The sequence below is a fragment of the Sminthopsis crassicaudata genome, chromosome 5, assembly GCF_048593235.1.
Source record: "Sminthopsis crassicaudata isolate SCR6 chromosome 5, ASM4859323v1, whole genome shotgun sequence".
In the NCBI taxonomy this organism is placed as follows: Eukaryota; Metazoa; Chordata; class Mammalia; order Dasyuromorphia; family Dasyuridae; genus Sminthopsis; species Sminthopsis crassicaudata.
In genome coordinates, this window is record NC_133621.1 from 56,442,795 (window position 1) to 56,450,503 (window position 7,709).

Here is a 7,709-nt window from a genome sequence, read left to right on the forward strand (position 1 = left end):
AGCCTCTTCCATCATTCTCCAAACCATATTTTAAAGTCATAAAACACATTCTTTGTAAATTTGTCATTTCCAAATGTGTATCTATCCAATTTTGTTTTGATTACAAGGGGTGGACAAGGTTTTTCTTTGTACCTGTACATATCCAGGGTAGGTAAGGAAAATTCCTTTCTCCCTCTACTTGGGTAGGCAGTCTTTCATCACTTCTTAGTGACCTGGTGTGCTTCAATGCACTGAAAATGTTAAGAAAGGTTGATCCAGGGTACAAGTGTAGGTTAGGACTTCAAGCCTCTATTTCTGGCCCATCTAATTCACATTGTAGTTAGTACTTTGCCCTTAGAACTTGTGAATTTGAGAACAGAAATAGGAGCCAATAGACTGTAAGCCTGAAAGGTCCTTAGGAGGTTATAATATCAAAAAAGATTATAATTCTGAGAAATGTTGTGCTTTGAGCATTGGAAGGTACTCACCAAAGCCAATCAACAAATTGGAAAGGTACTTTATACTGAATGACAATTTGGCAAGAAGGTGTCAATTTCTACTTTTATTGTCCTACAATGAAGTTTCTCACTTGCTGCCTTTAGAATTCTTTTAATGAGGAGAAGCCTGGAGAAGGGAAGAAACAGGGACTGAGACACGTAGCAATGCAACATTCTTCTCAATGCTGTTGAGGCTGGCTCTACTGTTAAAACATAGAGGACGACAAAAGGCAGCTGCTGGGCTGTGCCCGATGAGCTATGAGAGCCTTCTTGCACTGCTTGCTGCTGCTTTAGCCGGTACAAAGGGGTAGTTATTGGAAGCAAAGCTGAGTATTTATTTGTTATCATTCTTTTTTCTCAAGCCATCCTTAGAGTTCAACTTGATGAAAAGAAATGCAGTATTTCCTCAAGGTGAGAATCATTGAACCAACATGTAGTAATACTTATTACTTCAGTTACTGAATTAAATGGGGAAGATACCCACAGAAATTCATTGAAAGAGGGAAGACCAAAAATACATCAACTAGAATAGGTCAGATAAAAAAAATGAGTATAGACAAATATCAGAAAGCATAATCTTCATGGTACAATGAAGTTATCAGAAGACCTTAGGAGACAGGTGTACAGGGTAACCAGCTTGCTAGCTGGGATGAAAAAAAGAAAACCTCTGTAGCAAAACCTTGTTGAGTAGGGAATGAAAAGGTTCCTCATTCAAGAGGCTGGTTGAGTGAACTTTATTCTCAGCAGTATTGCTTCAAAAAGGAAATATCATAAATACTGAATAGGTGTATCAAATTCTTGTCTTACCCTGGAGGAAAATAGGAGGTTAATGCAACATGGGAAGGGAGGGCAAAACTTTTTGTTCCAACATTTCCCCTTCTTTGACCCATCCTTTCCCCCAGGTGGCAGGTTGAACAATACCTGTTAAATATGGTAAAATATTGTTAAATGTGTTAAAGTGTGTATACACAATACATGGACACGCATCCAAACAGTTAGACTTTGAAATAGTGTACAATTAGCCTATGAAGGAAACAACCAATACAGGTGGACAAAAATAGATTGTTTGAAAATGCTTCGTAGTGATACATAGTCATCTCCCGGAGTTCTTTTGCTGGAAGTAGCTGGTTCATTTCATCACTGCTCTATGGGAATTGATTTGGTTCATCTGATTTTTGAAGATGGCCACGTTCATCAGAATTAATCATCATATAGTATTGTTGTTGAAGTATATAATGATCTTCTGGTCCTGCTCCTCTCCAGACCTTTCTGAATTCATCTTATTGGTCATTTCTTACACAACAATAATATTCAATAATATTCATATACCACAATTTATTCAGACATTCTCCAATTGATGGACATCCACTCAGTTTCCAGGTTCTGGCCACTACAAAGAGGGCTGGCACAAATGTACTTTCACATATAGGTCCCTTTCCCTTCTTTAAAATCTCTTCTGGATAAAAGCCCGGTAGTAACACTACTGGATCAAAGAGTATGCAGAGTTTGATAACTATTTGAGCATAGTTCCAAATCGCTCTCCAGAATGGTGGATGTATTCACAATTCCACCAATAATGTATCCGTGTCCCAATTTTCTCATATCCCCTCCAAGATTCCACACTACCTTTCCCTGTCATTCTAGCCAATCTGATCAGTGTATAGTGATATCTCAGAGTTATCTTAATTTGCATTTCAGATCAATAATGACTTGGAGCATCTTTTTCATAATTGCTAGAAACCGTTTCAATTTCTTTGTCTTAGAATTGTCTGTTCATATGATTTGACCATTTATCAATTGGATAATGGCTTGATTTCTAAAAAATTAGAGTCAATTCTCTAGATAATTTGGATAAGAGGCCTATATCAGAACGTTTGAATGTAAAAATACTTTCCCAGTTTATTGCTTCCCCTCTAACCTTATCTGCATTACTTTAGTTTGTACAAAAACTTTTCAATTTGATATAATCGAAATTTTCTATCGTGTGGTCAGTAATGCTCTCCAGCTCTTCTTTGGCAATAAATTCTTTCTTCCTTCACAAATCTGAGAAGGATCGTATATTCTTGTATTTCATTTATAATCTAATTATTTATACCTAGAAAATAAACCCATTTTGACCTGATTTTGCTGTATGGAGTTAAGTGTGGGTCATTGCTGAGTTTCTGCCATACTAATTTTCAATTTGGCAGAAATAGTGAATTCTTATCCCAAAAGCTGGAGTCTTTGCGTTTCTCTAACACTAGATTATTAAAGTTATAAACTATTGTGTCCTTTGACCCTAACCCATTCCACTGATCAACTAGTCTATTTGTTAGCCAATACCATATGGTTGTGGTAACTACTGCTTTATAATACAATTTTAGATCTAGTAAGGCTAGGCAAACTTCATTTTATTTTACTTTTTTAAATTAATTCCCATGAGATTATTTACCTTTTGTTTTTCCCTAAGAACTTTGGTGTTATTGTTTCTGAGCCATTAAAATAGTTTTTGGTTTTAGTTTTTTTGTTATTTTTAGAGTATGATTGGTATAACGGTAAATATTTATTAGATTAGTTTAGTTAGTATTATCGTCTTTATATTTGCCCACCCTAAGTTGTGAAAGAATCCAGCCATTCTGGAGAGCAATCTGGAATTATGCCCAAAAAGTTATCAAACTGTGCATACCCTTTGACCCAGCAGCGCTACTACTGGGATTATATCCCAAAGAAATACTAAAGAGCGGAAAGAGACATATATGTGCCAAAATGTTTGTGGCAGCTCTTTTTGTTGTAGCTAGAAACTGGAGGATGAATGGATGTCCATCAGTTGGAGAATGGTTGGGTAAATTGTGGTATATGAAGGTTATGGAATATTATTGCTCGGTAAGAAATGACCAGCAGGAGGAATATAGAGAGGCCTGGAGAGACTTAAATCAACTGATGCTGAGTGAAATGAGCAGAACCAGAAGATCACTGTACACTTCAACAACAATGCTGTATGAGGATGTATTCTGATGGAAGTGGAAATCTTCAACATAAAGAAGATCCAACTCACTTCCAGTTGATCAATGATGGACAGAGGTAGCTGCACCCAGAGAAGAAACACTGGGAGGGGAATGAAAATTGTTAGCACTAATATCTGTCTGCCCAGGTTGCATGTACCTTCGGATTCTAATGTTTATTGTGCAACAAGAAAGTGATATTCGCACACATGTATTGTACCTAGACTATATTGTAACACATGTAAAATGTATGGTATTGCCTGTCGTCGGGGGGAGGGAATAGAGGGAGGGGGGGTAAATTGGAAAAATGAATACAAGGGATAATATTATAAAATATATATATATATATATAATAAAAAAAAAAAAAAAAAAAAAAAAAAGAAACAAATGTCATATATGTTATCCATTCAATCCCAGTGAACATAGCAGAGTCGTAGGCTTAAGTAGCTTGAGAAATGACAATAAAGAATATTCCTAATTTAAAAAAAAAAAAAAAAATATTTGCCCACCCTATCCAAGAACATTTATTATCTTTCTGATTGGTTACATTTATGTTTGTGTGTAATGTGTTTTGTAGTTTTGCTCATATTGTTCTTGATTTTCCCTTCACAGATATGTTCCCCAATATTTTATATTATTAGTAGTTACTTTAAATGGAATTTATCTTTATAACTCTACTTGTTGGATTTTGTTAGTGATATATAAGAATGCTGATGACTTATGTGGGTTTATTTTATATCCTGCAACTTTGCTAAAGCTGTGGATTATTTCAAATAGCTTTTTAGTCGAATCACTGGGGTTCTCTAAATGTACTATCATATCATCTGCAAAGAGTGATAATTTGGTTTCCTGATTACCTATTCTAATGCTTTTAGTCTCTTGCTCTACTCCTGTTGCTGAAGCTAGCATTTCTAATACAATATTAATAATGGAGATAGTGGGCAATCTTGTTTTGTTCCTGATCTTATTGGGAATGGTTCCAGTTTATCCTCATCACATATGATTCTTACTGATGGTTTTAAATAGATGCTACTGATTATTTAAGAAAAAATCCATTTACTCCTATACTCCTATGTGTTTTAAAAAGGAATTCATGTTGGGTTTTGTAAAATCCTTTTTCTGCATCTACTGAGATGATCATATGTTTTTTGTTAATTTGGTTATTGATATGCTCAATTCTACTAATAATTTTCCTAATATTGAATATTAAATATGCTTCAATGTTAGTTATATTCCTGGTATACATGCTACTTGGTCATGGTTTATTATCCTGGGGATGATTTTCTGTAGCCTTTTTGCTAATATTTAAGATGTTAGCAACAAATTTCATTAGGGAGATGTGTTTTTAACCTACTTAGTTTAGAAATCAGTACTGTATCTGTGTCATAAAAAGCATTTGTTAGGACTCCTTCATTCCCTATTTTTTCAAATACTTTATATAGCATTGGAGCTAATTGTTCTTTAAATGTTTGGTGGAATTCAAATATAATTCCATCTAGTCCTGGGAAATATTTCTTTAGGGAGTTGATGAATAGCTTGTTCTAAAATAAGCAATTTACTTCCTCCTTTGTTAATTTGGGAAGCCTATATTTTTGGAGGTAGTCATCCATTTCACTTAGGTTATCAAATTTATTGGCATAAATTTGGGCAAAGTAACTCATTATTGCTTTAATTTCCTCTCTATTGGCAGAAAGTTCTCACTTTTGATTTTTGAGACTAATACTTTGATTTTCTGCTTTCCTTTCTCTAATCATATTTACCAAAGATTTGTCGATTTATTTTTTTATAAAACCGACTTAGTTTTACTTATTAATGAAATATTTTTTAAACTTTCAATATTAATTTTTCTTTTTTTTTTTAGAATTTGAAATATAGTATTTGATTGAGGGTTTTTAATTTGGGCTTTTTTTGAGTGTTTTAAGTTGCTAGCCCAATTCATTGATCTTCTCTTTACCTATGTTATTTCAAGTAAGCTTATAAACATGTAACATTTTCCCTCATTTCTGCTTTGGCTACATCCCACAAATTTTGGTTATGATTTCTCATTTTTGTCATTTTCTTGGATCAAATTGTGTTAATAATTTGCTGTTTCACCCAATCATTCTTTAAGATGAGGCTATTTTGTTTCTAATTACTTTTTGATCGATTTATCCCTAGCTTTTTTTGGATGTAGATTTTATTGCATCATTACTAAACAGAATTCATTTACTATTTCTGCCTTCCTGCCTTTAATTTTGAGGTCTTTATGTCCTAATAAAGCAGCAATTTTTATATAGGTTCCATGAACTGCTGAGAAGTAATTATATACCTTTCTGTCTCCATTCAGTTTTCTCCAAAGGTCCTTATTGTGCCCCCCAATTATCAGATTTTTTTTCTGGTTGCTTTGAATATTTTTCCTTAGTCTGATAGTTCTGAAATGTAAATTCCTTGGAGTTTTTATTGTAGGGTCGGTTGCAAAGGGTGTTTGAGGGATTCTTTCAATGCTCATTTTACCTTCTATTTCATATGGGCAGTTCTTTTTGATTTACTGTAAATGTATATCTAGGCTTTTTATTTCACCATAATTTTCAGGAAGTCCAATAATCCTCAGATTACCTCTCCTAGACCTATTTTCCCAGTCTTTTGTTTTACAAAGTAGATATTTGCCATTTATTTTTATTTATTTATTATTTTTTTTGTTTTACTTGACTGATTCTTGATGTCTTAATGAATCATTGATTTCTATTTGTTCAGTTCTGATTTTTAATGAGTTATGTTTGTCATTAGCTTTTTTTTTTCACTTTTTTATATGTTCAATTGAGTATTTAAATGAATTGATTTGATCAATGGAATTATTTTCAATTTCACTCTTTTTTTTTTTTTTAACCCAGTTATTTTATTTTTCCAATTCACAAATCCTACTTTCTTGGGAGTCCTTTTTCTTTTTGAATTCACAAATCCTACTTTCCTGGCAGTGCTTTACCTTTTCCTATTCACATTTAAGTAAGTTGCTTTTATCCCCAAATTATCAATTTTTCCTTAAGTGAGTTATATGGCTTTTCTTTCCTTTCCCCATTTTTCTTGCAGCTCTCTTTTAAGATTTTTTATAATTCCTTCTAGGACAGCCTTGTATTATGGATACCAGGTTACATTCTTCTTTAGCTTTTTGCCTGAAGATTGTCTGCTATTTGTCTCCTTTGGGTTGAAAACCCATTCTCTTTTTGTATAGAAGCCATTAATGGTCCCTTTATTTATATATTTGTTCATTCACTTTTAAAGCCCTTATGGTCTTCCTTCAGGGCAAAGAGCTTCCCAGCTTTCTCTGCAGAGCAGGGAGAGATATATTGACAGTACCTATCCTGCAAATGGGCTACAAAGAGTATCAAGCTGCAGAAGGGCTATGGAAGAAGTTCCCCACTTGAAGTGTCTCTGCCATGGGTAACAGAGGCCGAGCTATGGAGCTGCCTTGTGAAGGAAGGGCCTTGCAGGGAGGATTAAGGACTACCCTGAGGCTAGAGGCAGAGCAGCAAAAGTCATTGTCCTAGGCAGGATCCTGTAGTTGGGATTAGCAACAACCTCAGGAAGATCCATGCACCAGGCTGGAAGTTTCTAAGCCCTGGGGAGGGCAATTGCACTGGGGAAGTTCTGGTACCCCAGGCCCAACCCTTCCTTGTTCAGATTAGATAGTACCCTGGGCTGAGACCCCCTTCCTGGCAGATTTGTGACTGCTTTAGGAAAATTCCTATTCTACAGAATGCAGCTACCCAGCTGTGCTGTGGTCTGTGGTGAGTCATATCTAGTTTGGGGTGTGTGTAGCCAGATCTTGTTAGATTCTGGTGTTTTTTTAATAGTACAAACTGCCTTTTTCTCTGCTGCTCTAATGTTTTGCTACCAAAGCAGAGCAGCCAGCCTGTGGTAGAGTCCTTCTTGTAAATTTTCCAGTGATAAAGACCAACCCACCCTGGTAAACTCAATAGACTAGCATCACCTTCTATCTCCCTGTTTAAGCTGGCCTGCTCCTCCACTCAGGATAAACCTTTTCTGGCAATCTTACAGATAATCTTTGGCTGGTAAATTATTGCACTTCTAATCTTTGTGAATTTTATCAGTCAAGCATTATTTTTGCTGCTGAATTTGGTAATTAGTAATGATGGTATGGGAGGAGTTTAGAATGTTGCATGTGTCTTCTCCACCATCTTGGCTCCGCCCCCCAAGAACTAAATTTTTTGTCAAATTTTATGGAAATGTTTTGAAAAATTGTAAATATACTTTC